This window comes from Cucurbita maxima, unplaced genomic scaffold (genome assembly GCF_002738345.1).
Source record: "Cucurbita maxima cultivar Rimu unplaced genomic scaffold, Cmax_1.0 Cma_Scf00008, whole genome shotgun sequence".
Taxonomy (NCBI): domain Eukaryota; kingdom Viridiplantae; phylum Streptophyta; class Magnoliopsida; order Cucurbitales; family Cucurbitaceae; genus Cucurbita; species Cucurbita maxima.
The window spans coordinates 5,524,892-5,540,845 of NW_019272024.1; the positions used below are offsets into that span (position 1 = coordinate 5,524,892).

Sequence of the window (15,954 nt, forward strand, 5' to 3'; positions counted from 1 at the left end):
TGAATTGTCAGCCCCAACGTCAGAGGAATGAGCATTTTTGGGGACTAGCCCGCTTCCTATTACTCGACAAAGACTATTGTTCGGTCCTCTTTAATGTGGAATCGTTTTAGTTAGATTGTACCCAAGCCCGCCTCTACTTTTTTATGTGAAAGAGGTCTTGCTTTATGAGACTGAACCCTTCTTTCTTCGATCGGAATACGAATGAGATCAAAAAGGGCATCATTGGAGCAAACAATGCAATAGCTTCGGTTAGAGCAAAGCCCAAAATGGCATAACCAAATGATTGTTTAGCCAATGAGGGATTTCGCGCCACGAAATGGATCAAAGAACTAAACACCTTTCCAATACCGACAGCAGCTCCAACACCCATTGATTTTGTACCTTCTAACATCTCGGGTTGAGAATGATCATCATGCTTTTTGATTCACGATTTGATGTTATGGATTCCTCGTAGATTCTTTCCCTAGTTCCTTTTATCTTGGGCATCTCACTTGGAATGCGTAGCATTCTTTTCGATCTTGTATGACGCTTCACACCAACCCAATCTCGACGAAAACAAGGAAACTAGAAAAGCCCTTCCTCTGGAAAGTCGTAGCCACAATCTGAAATCGAATATGAAAAAATCAGTCTTTCGGCTGAAAAACAGTGTGCACAAGAATCAAATGTTTTAGCAATTCCTGAGGCGGGGATGAAGAAAGAGAATTTTGTGTGGTTCTTCTTCATTTGAAAGAGTGAATTCATATGCTTTTGTCTCTTATCCTGGTAAGTATTCTTCACCCCTTTCAGTTAAGATAAAGGGCCACACTGGGACTGGGACACGGTCCGAACATTTGACAGAATTGTGATGGAATACCACAGGAGAGAGGGATGCAGAATCTGAGGTTAGAGTTTTGCAGGCTTTTGGTTTCTATATCGGTTTTTCACTTTAATGCAATTTTGGATTGGATTAGTCAAAATGGAACCCTAATTTTGTTAATCTTTTTCCCCAAAATCCTCATACTCAACTGTTTAGGCTTTGTCAACATCGTCCTGGTCCCAAATCGTGGCCCGTTTCCTGCTCCCAATTTATTCAATTCTATTGGTTCAAACCGGACGAGACAATTTCTATTTTGATAATCAAGTACCTGGATGTTCCCTTGTCCCCCAAGATCTTCCCCGGGATCCTAAAGAAGCACTGAATTCAGCCTCTCGGAATTTGATTTCTTTCTTTATTCCTTCCTACCAACGACATTTCTTTTATCATCTACACAAGACAAATGGAATAATTAATTCTTTTTCGGCTATCTTATTCCCCAATCGAAGAAAGAAAGTTTCAGTCTCATTCAACAAATGAGCAAATTGTTGTGCAGCTGCCTCTCACCAGTGTAAGAAAGAAGAGATTTGTGAGTGGATCAAGAATGGAAGTCGAGTAAGGGGAATTCTCTCCAAACAAAGAGTTTGTTATCGAAGAGAAGAAATCCCCAAGAAGCGTAGAGGAAAGAGTTTCGCGAGAATTGTCTTGAGGCCAGCCCGTGACGTGAGTGATCGTTGACCCTGCCCCTTTCTACATCATGAGAATAAATCCTACTAAAATCCACAAATCTGATTTTTGTCTTTCATAGATTTTTTCGTGGCTCTGCCCTTTATCTCGCCAATGGAAATGGAATTGGAGTGGACAGAGTTGACTCTCTGAACACGGAAAGGTGTCCTTCTATCAAGCAAGTGTGAAGAAAGCTTTGGAATCCGATTTTGGGCACGCTCTCTAGAAGATTTGCTCGTGCTAAGTTACGATTTAACAAAGAAGAAAAAAAGAAGGGGAAAAATGGTGGGCCAATTCTCCCTAGCGAGGGTGGATAGTTGTCACTCTGTTTTTTTCCGAACAGAATTCCAGGCCGGCCCCAGGAAGAAGAGTTTGGGACTGGGCGATTAGACAACTCCTAGTGCCATCTTCGAGTAGAGTCTATTCTTTCTTGTTCTTTTCAAAAGGCATTAACTCAATCGAAACTTATTGAAAAAAGTCTGTGGCAAGAAGAAGCTTTTGGACCCAAGAGCCGAACGAGAATGAATACCACACATCAGAGTCAAGACCAGGATCGGATGAGGTTTTTGAACAGAAAGTGTGCAAGTGAAAAAAAAGCATTTTGGGAAGGTAGATTTGACTCGAATCTTGGACAAATGAACGATTACAAGATTGTATGACTTCTTTCTTCCTTTCTTCAGCAAGATCTGGTGGTTTGAAGATTGATTCAAAGAAAAAGGCTAATAATCAAGGAAAACAAAAGTAATCAAAGTATAGCTGGTCGAGTACCACATAAGGATAAAAAAGGCATCCTCTCAAAGCGAACAATCCAACGACTTCCCCCTACCTGTTTTTTCCCTTTTTCCGGCCCTTTGGCTAGTCCGGTTTCTTTGATTGGCATTTTGCCTTCAGCTTTTGAAAATGATCCCTTCACTAGAGGGGAGTCATCCTACACATGTAAACCAAGGATCGATTGATTAAATGCACTCAAAAAACCATTTGACACTTAAGCGAGTGGTTAGCTGGCCCCTTTCAAGAGAGTTTGAAACCAGATAAGAAAGGAAAGGATCGGGTACAATCAGACGATCATCCTCGTTTTGTCTTTTCCCATAGGTTGAATCAAGCGAAGGTCTGAACATTTCTTATTTAGCCTTTAAAAAAAAGTCACTTTGACTGACGTAAACTCCAACCATCGTCAAAAGAGAGAGCTTCGATCTCTTTTTGGCATCCCAGAGGAAATCATCTGAGAAACCTGGGCTAGACAAAACAAAGGGACTCTGAGGGCTAGCTAATGACAGAGTAACTCACTCCTATTAATTGGAAAGTGATTCCGTCTACATACTAGGCTAAAAACGTGCACTGAAAGCAAAGTAGACTACGAATCTCAGTCTTCCATGTTAGGGGGTGAAAGCAAGATCCGAAAGGAAAGAGCTCTGTACTCGAGGGTGAGAAACCCATGAAATAGGTTGTCCCTAAAGCATCAGTGAAATAAGGAAGGAAGCAGAGTTAAAAGATCATGTGTAAGAGCTCCTAGGAATAGTGCCCTCAGGCTTTCTTCGGAATAATCTCGATCATCAGCTACAACTGTCTTTGTACATCTAAAAAATACTAAATCCTTATTTGATTTACTCCTATTTTTGGCCTGGCTTTGACAGTTCAGCAAAAATTGTTGGACTCATATGGGTACGCTATCCTACAGTTTTCAAATAGGGTACAAGAACTTCAGCTTCAAGCACTTTTCGGCCAAATTTCTCACTGAAGCAAATCGGTATATCTGATAGCCTGAGATACATTCGTTAAGCAATTGTTGGGCTTTATGCCAAAGATGAGAAAGTACCTCGATTCAATGGAGTAGGTTCCGTTGGGCATTCATTCTGCGCAGAAAGATAGGCTGAGCTACAACTTCCTATGCTATGGGCTTGCTGCTTTTCATCTTACCTAAAAGTCCTGGGAAATAGTTGAACGAAGACCCGCATTATTCATTGGGTTCTGGTTGATTCACCAAGACAAGTCAAGACAAAGTAATAAGAAAGAAAAGCAGAATGATTGATTACTCAAAATGAAGGACAACAAAAAGGTACCACAAAGAAAGTGCAAAAAGATGATGAAGGAGAATCGGAGAGTACATATAGGAAAGAATCTCCGGACCTTTATTCCCTCTTTTGGACGGCCACTATCTTAGACAGTTAGTTTACCCTAGCTAAATAATAGTCATGTCCACAATTGACAGCTTTCGTTGGCCTGTAGGGAGTCATTTCTAAACTTCAATACGCTTAGATCCCGGGCGAGCCATAAGAGAGAGGCTTTCTCATTTAGCTACATTAGTGTTACTAAGTATGTATAGTTGGCATTAACATTTTCTTTCGGAGGGAATAAGGTATTGGGACAGAGAGGGAATAGTTTCTTCTCGTCGACTCAGAGTTCCAAGACTCCCTCCCCCTTAAATGGCAAACAGTAAAGAAAGGTAACGTGCAGACTTGATAATATATACGAATAGAATCGAGGCGGGCTTAACTGTTCTAACCGGGTATTGAAATAATGGGAGAAAGAAATGAACGGAATGACTTCCATCGTCTTTCTATGTACTGGAATGACAACCATTTTCATGGTCACACAGGATCCCCCGCCCTTCCATCCTTTTTAAGATGTGGTCTGATTATTGAGACTCTGGCTTGGCTCTCCCTCATTCGACCGACCTACCTTTCTGATCCTCCAGCTGCTGGCTCGCTTTCGCAGTAAAAGCTTGCGCTCATACTTCAATCTTATCCGGTCTTCTGTTATCGATCTTCCTGGAATGGCTTTTCCTGCTTTCTCGAGTCTGGATACCCACATTCTCATTATGGGTTTCCTTCACCACCCTTCCTTGCTCGAGCCTTCGACCCTCTTTTTCTGGATCTTGGTGGTTGAATGTTATAGTTAGCGTGCTAGCCGGGTTGACCCTCTACCCGAAGGCAACTATCCCTTTTCTTTGTATACTTAACTACGACCCTTTGTTCTACTCAGTGGGGTACATACACAACCCTCGGGCTCAACGATTAGGTTCGACTCTGGTCTCATCAGACACCCAATGAAAGGTTGACATTCAATTACGAAGCAAGCATATATATGAGATGAAGCACACCCGAAGACAAGGCTGTCTCGACTCTCGTTAAGTCATAGTTGGGTAAACTCGGAACATAGTATGGAGGGATTAAGACAACTCTCTGTAAGAGACTTTATCGAGGATTTATGCAACAACCCCTCAACTATACCTACCTTTCATAATACGTACAGCGTTACATCTGTGCACTCATTCTCTTTTTTGAGTTTTCCTCTCCACCTAGACTTTCCTGGTCCTGGGGCTTGCGTTCCTTACTTCAGTCTGTCTTTCAGTATACTGGATATCTTCTTCTTAATGGTTGCCATCTTCCTTGTCGCCGTCCTTTGGCTTGGCTTATCAACTTTCAATGCCATCCTGTCTTTCTTTCTACCTTGTTCTTTGGATGCTTTCCCTAGGGTCTTAGCTACTCGCTTTCGAAGGATCTTCCGCCGCCTTCTGAGTTCTGGCCATAGACTTTGTCTTAAGGGCTGGGTTGTTGTTGCTTCCCTTGTAGGTAGTCCTTGTTGGAGAGTCATAGCTTATCTCAATTGAGAGTCCTGCGCTGCGTCTTATCTAGACCACTGACAGCCTTAGCTAGAGCCACTGTATGTAAGTCTCGTCTTTCTTGTAGCTTTGGGGATTTTGCTACTGACGGATTCAAAAGAAGGCTGAAAGCTCAAGTGCAAGCTGAGTAAAATTCTTTCGTTTTACTGCAAGTCTAAAGATAAAGAAAGGGAGGGGAAAAGTCCACTCCCTATTAGCTCGCAACAATCTCTCCACTCGCATGGTAAACAACGCTCGCCCTAGTCAAATCTGGATCTTGTTACTGGAAGAACGAATATCGAGACTCCTTTCTTTTACGCCTTATTAGTTATTCAAGCGGATCACTTTGTTTGTAATTCAAAGGAAAGAGAAGAAGGTTGTAGATCGAGAGTCTTTCCTGGCAATGAAAGTGGTAGGGCAAGCGAAACGAGATTTGTCAAGCTTAAGGTAAAGGGCATGAGAGAAAGAAAGTTCTTGTTTCCGCGCTCAACTATGGAATAAGGGGAATAAGAGCTGGCGGTAAGTGAAGAAATTCCTTCTAGTAATGGATGCTGGTGAATCAGAGTCAAATCTCTCTTTTCTTTCGGAAGCGAAGTCGTAACTTATACCGTTTGAAAGGCGCTACAGCCCTTATGGTTATGGATAAGGAGAAATAAATAGAACCGTTCGTTCTTTGCGGTTACGGTAAGCAAGTCGATTAGTACACAACACTCCCTCCTTTATAAAAGGCAAATAATTCACTTTACTCACGAGCGTGAGAGCGATGCACTTTGTCTTTTGGTTTTGAACTTCTAAGAGCTTTTCAGTCAAAACTCAAAGCTAGTGCGCTAAGCAAGCTTCTTTGTTGTAAGGCTATCGGATTAGAGAATTCCCTCTTGCTCGCCCTACTTCTCAGTAGAGATACTAAAGGGAAAGAAAGTGCTGTGATGAGATCTATCTTTTGGCTTGGGAGGCAATGGAATTGTGAGACACAATAATCTTTTGTTTACATACAGTTCAATCTGGTGAAGGAAAGAAAAGAAGAGAGACCCTAAAGGATAGGAAAAGGTGAAGGGAGAGGAAAAGGAAGAAGAAAGAAAAATGAACAATCAAAGATTCGAAACCGAGTCTTTACAGTCTTTGAATAAATAGGAAAAGGAGTGAAAGAAGTATTGAATATGTGAGTGAAGGAGAATGAATCGGAAAGTGGCGAAGCAGCTCTCCCGAGTTTCCCTCCTAAAATAAGGTAAGGGAATAGAGGTGAAGGGGAAGGAGTTTACAATGAAAGAATAAATAGGGACAAGTGATTGGATTGAGTTCCGGAGTTCAGTCTCTTTCCTTATTAATTACCTCGGGAAAAAAGGATTGAAGCAGAGAAGCCAGCCTATTTACCGAGTTCGTTCAGTAGCGAAGGAAATAGAGGTGAACAATCACTTCCTGGGAATAACTCACAAGAACTACACACTGTTACATATAGTAATCTGACCATAAAAAATCTTTCCTTCCATAATGAAAGAGCTACTGAACCTATTTACATCGTGAAAGAATAAATAGGAAAAAGGGTGAAGGATAATTCATCTTTCTTCCTTACAGGAGAGAGAGTAAAAGAGTGAAATCAGTCGAATGAATAAGGAGTATTGATCTTTGACAGTGAAGGGAGAGTACTAGAGTGAAATCAAGGATCAGATCAAGAATGAATCTTGAGTCTTGACTTCGTTGAGTCTTAGTTTACAGTTCAAGAAAGGGAGAGGTTCAGGGGAAGGAGAAGAGAAAGAATGAATCTTGAGTCTTTCCTTCCTTAATGAAAGAACTGCACACTGTGACGTATATCTATATTCCCAGCAAAAAGCTTTCCTTCCTTAATTCAATGAGTGGAACACTTGATATCTGTTGTCTCAATCAAAGACAGTTCTATTCTTCTATCTTAGACGATCTGAGGTTACTCGACTGTCCGGCCTCGCAGGGCACTATTGTAGAGTTCATTGAGGCCTACCGCTTTCTCAATAGAAAATGGAAGCTGTAAAGATGAGCTGCTCTGATTATCTATGTCACTTTGCCCGAAGAGAAGAGAAAGAGAAGTAGCGAAGCCACTTTACCGTTCAAGAAGGAAAAGGTTTGAGGTTCAGTCTTTCCTTCCTTAATGAGAGGAAGACTTTCTATCTGCAGTCTCAATGAAAGACAGTTCCATTCTATCTTAGACGATCTGAGGTTACTCGATTGTCCGGCCCCGCAGGGCACTATTGGAGAGTTCATTGAGGCCCGCTGCTTTCTCAATATCAAATGGAAGCTGTCAAGATGAGCTGCTATGATTATATATGATATTTCAGTTTCTTCCTTAAATCAGAGAAGATCAGATGAGAGTAAGGTAAACTAAGAGTTTCTAACTAGGTTCAGGTTCATTCTTGTTGAGTCTTGACTTGATGAATAAGGGAGAGGTTCAGGAGTGAAGCCGAGGTTCAGGAAAGAGCTACTTACTTTGACCTCCAGAAATAAGGGAAGGAAATACTTAGGGGTAGGAGAGAAGCCAGCCACTTTACATTGAAAGAATAAATAGGCTCAGTAGTTAATGATAATTAATTAAGCTTGTCCGAGTCTGATTCTTCAATCAATTCATTCTCTTTCCGTAAAGGTTCCGGTTCATGAGCTTCTCTTTCTTTTCTTCCTGCCTGCCAGTTCCATCTTCTTTAACTCAAAAATGACACTTTACAGTTGTAAAGCATCAACTTTAATTAATTGAAGCTGCTTTTGTTAGTGAAAAAGCTCTTACGAAACTTTACAGTTATATGGAGCATCAAAAGAATTAATTGAAGCAGCAACTGTTAGTGAAAAAGCTCTTACGAAACTTTACAGTTATATGGAGCATCAAAAGAATGAATTTTCTATGCAGCTGTTAGTGAAAAAGCTCTGACGAAACTTGACAGTTATATGGAGCATCAAAAGAATTAATTTCCTATGCAGCTGTTAGTGAAAAAGCTCTTACGAAACTTTACAGTTATATGGAGCAACAACTAAATAAGAAATGGTCTTTACACGAGTTCAATCAGTCCAATGAATAAGGAGTTGAGGATTGACTTCCTTTCTGGTTCAGTAGCTCAGGGAATAGAGGTTCAGTCTTTCAATGAAACACTTTCTCATCCAGCTTATGTAAAAGAGTGAAATCAGGGACAAGTTCAGAAGTTTCCCTGGTTCAATGACCTCAAAAAATAGGGAATATCGTCAAAGGGTTTCGCTTTCGTCTTTGTTTACTGTGTTTGAATAACTCACAATAACATTAACTGATGGTAATACTGGTGAAGGGGCAAGTTCAGGTTCATGAGCAAATCTTTCTTTCATTTTCAGTGTCTTGAAAAGAGACCGAGTGAAAAAGGGAGCAAAGCTTCGAGTCTTTACTTGATGAATAAGGAGAAAGATCAGAGAAAGAGAAGGAGCGAAGCAAGCTGTGAGACCCATAGGTAATCTCAGCCTATTTATTTACCGAGTGAAAGATAAGAGAGTGTTTTACCTCCTTCAATCAGTCCAATGGAGCAGAAAGAAAGAAAGACCTATTTACCGATAAAAAGATAAGAGAGTGCTTTACCTCCTGAAATAAGGGAAGGGAAGGTAATATCAAGAAGAAAATGAAAGATCAGAGAAGAAAGAGACCGATAGCTGAATCACTTGAATCAGTTGAAGGAGCGAAGCTGCGAGACCGATAAGTGGAGAGGGAGAGGAGCACTGTTTATTTATAAATAGAGAGCAATCATAGTACGATAGAGACAAGCGAGATTTTGACTAACTTCTGTTAAACCAAGATGATATTCTTGACCTTTGCTTTCATTAGCTTTCTTCCTGGGACAATCATTTTAGCCATTCCTATCTCAAGTTCGGTAGGATTCTGCCTCTTCAAACAAAGGAAGAAACTCTGATTTATGATCCAACTCACTCCCCCTTCCAAATTGTCTTGAGCCCTAGCACCACCCTTATTGCCAAAATCTCCCTATAATACTGAGGTTATATCAACCACTCACCTCCTATCCTACTCCTCCACCCTCACCTAAAATCTGCCAAAGTCAGCCTTAGCCATGGAATCCAAAAGCTTGTGAGGTACCTTCCTTAGGTTGTTCTTTTACCTCTCTTTCCCATCAAGCCTCTTCATGGAAGCTAGCTCAAGACCCTCTAGCGGATCAAGACGACTGACTGACAAAAGGGGGCGAAAGTATGGATCACCCGCCGATCTGTGATCAAAGAAAACTATACCTGAAGAATGGGATACAGATTGACCAGCACAAAAGCCATCTCTATCAATCTACGCTCATTGATGAGACAGCGACATAGAAAAGAAAGTCTACCGATTGTCACCCCCCTTTTTTCACTGAAAAGTCAAACAAAAAGAGAGAGAACCTTAGGAAGTTTAATAGGGTGGGATCGAGGATGGAATCGAATAGCGAATGCACTTGCGGTTAAGACAGGTCTTGCATCTCCTGCCTAATGCAATTGACCGACCCGGCATCTCTTTCGTTCAATAATGCCTTCGCTTCCAGACGCTATTTACCAATAAAAATAGGAAAAAGACACTACTTGAATTGAAGAAGCTCAACCTTGAAAAAGAAAGGTGGTAGGCCGACGTTGAACGCTGAAACTTGGCCAATGAAGAAGGCGAAGACTGGGCAAAGAGTAGGCCCACTTACTGCTTACTGCCATGCCATGGTTTAAGCTTTAGGCTCCATAGACAGAACTTTTTTTTAGGTATTAGGGAGGGGGGGACACTACTCAGCACCTAAGATGGGGTTCAATGCCTAACAAAAACGGCCAAAAGAGATGTGGAAAGAAAGAACACATGCATAGAGATTTTGTCTGTCGGAGGTTCGAGAATCTATGAAAGGACATCTAAGGCTAAGTAAGGAAGAATGAAAGGAAGTCCATTACTGAGAAAAGTTGTGATCTTGTCTTGCTTGCTGGGAGAGAGGAAGCTTCCGGACCACCTTTTCCAGCCAGATAGCGAGTGATCACTCAATAATTCACACTAAGAGAAAGCGGCCGGGAATGAGTACCTATCCCTTACGGGAATCAAACCCGTGTCTTCGACATGAAAAGACGATGTCCTAACCACTGGACGAAAGGGACCAAAAAGCCATTCTTCATATACCTAAGCTCCGAGAATAGAAGTGGTTCGTTTTCTTTCTATACATACATATGCAATTCGACGATTTCGTTTGTGTTTATGTTGGCATTTTCAGATGTGAATTCGGCAGGTTGTCCCGCCCTTCCTACGGGTTCCCCCGCCGACCCAGTGACACACCAACCACGCCCCTTCCCTTTATCCGATCATCAAGCCCACTTCTCCCTTTCTTTGTCTTTCATCCTCCTTGTGGTTCATCCTATACAAATAGTTAAGTGAGGCCCCGTTCTTTCTAATTCAAAAAATAAAAGAGGGGCCGTTTGAAGTGGTGAAGGCCTATGCTAAAGTCAGAAAGAAAGATAGTTAAGGTTACTCAAGTCAACTGCTTAAGGAAAGAAAGCTCTGGTTATGAAATCGCTAGGTCGTTAATTAATTAATAATAGGTAGGTAGTGAGGCGTCGGTACGGAGTTGCGTCAGTTGTAGATATAGACTAGGCTAAGGGACAGACTGAATCTCTTCTTCTATTCTCTTTCTTGACTTACACCTTACACTTCCGTTGAGTTTGACGAGGCTTAGGTGCGGAGCCTTCCACTATGGACCGAGACTAGGCAAAGGTAGAACACCAAATTTCGCTGACTTTCTCATAAACCTTGATTTCACTACGCTCAATAAGAACCCGGAATAGCGTAAATAGTTTTGTGTTCTGCTTCCAAAGTCAGTTGTCTTTGCCCAAGTGTGAACTGCGGATGACTCTCCTATGGTTCCATTCCTTCGTACTTGACTTCTGCGTCAATCCAACCTAAATGGGAAGAAGAGGGTCAGCCAAACAGCGGTCACTTTGTACATTTGCTGAGGCAGACCCTTTGTATAAGGCATTTTCTAACAGGGAAGGGAACAACTCACCGAAGGAGGCTGGCAGTAGGAATGAAGGAGGCGGGAAGCTACCGCTTCTAGAATGCAAGCAACTCCTTTCCTTTTTTTTTCGAGCGTACCCCGTGAAATAAGAAAAAAAGGTTGATGGATGAAGTAATGGGAGTGCCAAATGATTACGGTTGCGAAAACTGGAGAAAGTCGGGAACCGTCAGTGACTTTTTGAATCAAAGTAGGGACGAGCCGAGTACTATGACTACAGGGGGGAAGCTTTGCTTCTACGACAGCTTTCTTCCTCCTCGCTTCTTTTCTTTCTGGCGACTAGCTTCTCAAGTGGGTGGCTTGGTAAGCAAGCTACCTTCAGCATCGGTCAAATCCCTATCAATAATAGGCCGGAAGGAATGGTGGGGAAGGATGCCCTAACGAGATTCTTAGTCAAGCCTTAGCCTATCTCTCGATATAGTCAGGGGCCTTTTCTTCAAATATCCAATCAAAAAGGGGCTGAAAAGCTTTGAGTTTAGGGGTGCGCAGGTTTGGAACTCTATACAAGAGGCTAGCGCGCAATGGCTTTCTCTGATAGGGGCTCGCTTCTTCCCACTTGCTGCTTTTCATTTTTTGATAGGAGTAGGTACTTGCTGCTCGTCAAAGTCGTAGGTTGCTGTCTACTAAACGAGCCTTCACTGCCCGCCCGACCTCTATCTTTTTGAATCTTAAGTCAAGTTTAGTCAAATCAATGAAGTTCACAGCCTAACCTCTTTGTTTGAAGCTTTGCCAGGAAGCGGCCGACTTGTTGAAGCTTTGCTTCCCCTAATTCCAAAACACAACAATAGACTTGCAACTCTCGTATAGGAAAAAGCTTCTCTTTGATAGCGGTCATAGGGTAAGGATCTGATCGTATCTCGAGACTGAAACCTGTGCGGGGGTAGGGGCGGATGTAGCCAAGTGGATCAAGGCAGTGGATTGTGAATCTACCACGCGCGGGTTCAATCCTCGTCGTTCGCCCATCACTAAATAGACCATTTGTTACGGAGACACAAGACAAACAAACCTATCAAGCATTTTTACTGCAAATCATCTCGAGGCTTTCAAAAGCATCCAAGAAATTGGTATCCCATTGAAAGATAGAAACCATAGATTCGCGTCGCCTACTAGCTTCAAGCACAAATGGAATGGCTGATCATTCATTTCATTCTATGAAGTTTTTAAGACCTCACTAATCAGGCTTACAGTTTTGAGTGAATAATTAATGATGAAATTCACCCCCGAATTCAGAGCAAATCTCCCCTCTTACTAAACCATGGGGAGCCTCGAGTAGTTTACCGGGCAAATTGAGTTGTCGTGACGATATCTTGATTTTCTTATTGAAAGATCAGAAAAGACTGATCTTCATCACGAGCCTGATCGGATCTGCCGTAGACACTCGAGAGACCTCCACAAGGAAGACTCAAAGAGTAAGAGGACAACAAGCAAAGAGTGTAAAGCTCCAGCTATTATGGAAGCATTTTACATTACGGAAAGGTCAAGGCTGGCTAATATAACGGCTAGAACAACAACAACAAAAACAACATTTACTACATTACAAAAGCAAGAAGGTCAAGGTCAAGAGCAAGAGCAAGAAGGTCAAGGTCAAGCTACTAACCTGCCAAGAACAACATTTCCATTAGGGAAGGTTCAAGCTTTAGCTATTCTAGAACAAGAAGAAGAAGAACATTTACAGGAAGGTTCTCAAGTTCTAGCTAGTCATGAGCAAGACAAACATTTACATTTACAGAAAGGTAAAGTAATCTAATGTCATGAACAAGCCAAACAACAAGACAAGATTCATAACATACGGAAAGAGAAGCAGCTGCTCACTGACTTATAGAGCAAGCAACCAAGACAGACAACAAACAACATTCGAATTACTCCGGAAGGGTAAAGCTAATCTCTAGTCAAGAAGAACTACATTGACATTACTACAGAAGGGTCAAGCTTACCTGACGTCAAAGAAGAACTACATTTACATTACGGAAAGGTCAAGCTCCAGCTATTCTGGAAGAACTACATTTACATTACAGAAAGGGGTCAAGCTCCAGCTATTCTGAAACAACAACATTTTACATTATAGAAAGGTCAAGGCTGGCTAATCTAACGTGACGAATAACAAGAAGAACAACATTTACATTACAAAAGCAAGAAGGCCAAGCTCAAGCTACTAACCTAACAAGAACAACATTTACATTACGGAAGGTTCAAGCTTTAGCTATTCTAGAACAACAACAATAACAACATTTACATTACGGAAGGTTCTCAAGTTCTAGCTAGTCATGAGCAGGACAAACAACACAACTACATTTACATTACGGAAGGTTCTCAAGCTCTAACAGCTAGTCATGAGCAAGACAAACAACACCATTTTACATTACAGAAGGTTCTCAAGCTCTAGCTATTCGAGAAGAACAACATTTTACATTACGGAAGGGTCAAGCTCTAGCTATTCGAGAAGAACAACAACAACATTACATTACAGAAAGGTTAAGTTACTAACTTCTAGAAGACAACCAACAACAAGAACTACATTTACAAGCAAGAAGCTCAAGCTAACATAACGTGACGAACAACAACATGAATTACATACTCCTGAAAGGGCAAGCTAAACTCTAATCTATAGAAAGAAAGAAAAACAACAAGAACAAGAAAACTAACACTAACATGAATTACAAGCAAACTAGGTAAAGCTAAACCTTATTACAAATAGAAAAACAATGAAGAATAGTGATATCTCTCCCCCCTTGACCACTTACTCTATTTCTCGATATTTCTGTTTGATTGAAAAAAGACTAAATTAATGAATTAGAGTTTTCACTGTCAGACTAAAGCCAAAGAGTTTATGATGTTTGAATAACTAGTCAAAGTAACTGCATAAGAGTAACGAACCTATAGTGTTTCAAGACTCAAGAGAAAGGCTTAAGCCAAGATGCGTTCACTCTTTCTTTCTTTCCCCTGTCCCGTAACCTAATTGACTTTGTATTCTTTGCTTTAACTGTTCCAAGTATTCATTCCTTAAAGCTTGGGCTTGGTATTTGTTATTCTTTCTTCTCTGTCTAGCTGCTTGCACCTTAGCTTTGGTTTTGTCTCCTTAACTACTTCCTTCACCGTCTTTCCTCTCTGGTCGTAACCTATTTTTTCATAGATGTAGGACTTAACTAACTACTCTCTCTCCTTATTGGTCTCTTTTCAATCACTTGTCGGGGTAAAAGGCAAAGAAAAGGATTTCTACTTTCAAGACTGAAGAGTAAGCGCGTAAACTAAGACTGAATCATTAGACTCAACAACTCTTTCCTTTGTCCCTTCTTGAACTGTAAGAGAAGAAGAGGGTCAAGCTACTACTCTCTATTAGTGGAACCTTTACACCAAGGCTTTAGCTTTTCGAGAACAAGAGAAAGCTGTCTTCTAGTCTCTTGCCTTGCTTGTACCGTATTTCTGTTCTTCTTCAATCCTGAGGCTCTACAGTGAGCTCTCATTTGTTCTTTCAACTGACACTGAAGAGAGGAAGTGAAGCTAAGCTGATTTGATTCATTCTGTTATCCTTTCACAAGTAAAGACTCTATACTCCTTGATTGATGAATTCTCCTTAACTCTTTTACCTTACCTGGAACCACTAGAAGAAGTGTCTTCGTTCCGAGTCCTAGTTAGTGTTCACTCCTATACCTATCTTTTGCTTATTCTTATTCCTAGTAGAGACTAAAAGGTAAAGGTAAAGATTAATCAGACTTGACAGGAAAGCTACTTACTCTCTCTCCTGATTGAGAAGAAGGTAAAGAAAGACTACTTGATCTGCTGCTCCTCCTGACCCTCTCCTTTATAGCTCTTCTTCTCCCCTCTCTAACTACAACAAGGGTAACTACAACAAACAGGGATTGAACTAACTCCCTCACGGGTATTACTCTCGCTACTTCACTCATTCAATCCGAAAGAAAGCTTTTACCTAACCTACTTCACTCATTCAATTCGAAAGTTTTATTCCATTACTGGAACCTTAATAAGACTCTGTCTATGATATTACCTTCTAGTATATTGTTACCTCTTTTCTATTAACCTGAGTGAGAGTATATTGTATTGTTGTTACCTTTTGAGTATATTGTTGTTACCTTTCTAGTACTTGAGAGTATATTGTTGTTACCCTTCTAGTATATTGTTGTTACCTTTTGAGTATATTGTTACCTTTCTAGTATATTGTTGTTACCTTTAGAGTATATTGAACAACAAAGCAAAGACTGACTAAAGCTTTACCTTAAACCTACAGAACAAGTAAAAACTAACAAGCTAGAAAGTGAGTTTATAGTCTTTGTTTGAATAAAAGGAAATTGGTTACAAGCTATCATTTCTTCTCTTCATCATTAATTAACTCGCATATTCAATAATACTTGCTATGCTTTCTTTAGAGTCTTTGTAAAGTAGACTAAGAATGAAACAGATTGAACTCTGTAAATGTAATAGGTGTTTGTTTCCGAACTTAACTACTGAACCAACAAGTAAAGACTAAAGCAAGAGAAGATTCAATCACCTGTACGTTCTTTACAGTTAAAGAATAGTTTTAGGAAGAGGAAAGACTCAACCAACCAACTACTTATTCATTCAATCCTCAAGCAAGACAAGAAGAAAGAAGGAGGCAGGCAGACTAAAGAACAATTAATTCATTCCCCTTTACTCGGTAGGTAATAGAAGAATAGTTTACGGCGGGAAGTAGGTAATACGGATACTTCAAGTCAAGACTAAAGAAAGCCAGCCAGAGAGTTGACTGTGTTTGAATAACTAGTCAAAGTAACTGCCTGCATTAAGAGTAACCTATAGTGTTTCAAGACTCTCCCTCAAGCTCCTACTGATTGAATGAGCGTGAACTCACT

At 40.9% G+C, this 15,954-nt stretch overlaps 1 non-coding gene across 1 annotated transcript; it reads right to left on the reverse strand.

Annotated features, from left to right (window-relative positions):
* Positions 1-10,130: 10,130 nt before the first annotated feature.
* TRNAE-UUC lies at positions 10,131-10,202 on the reverse strand. The gene has a single exon. It is a non-coding gene; the product is annotated as a tRNA-Glu (tRNA).
* Positions 10,203-15,954: the final 5,752 nt, after the last annotated feature.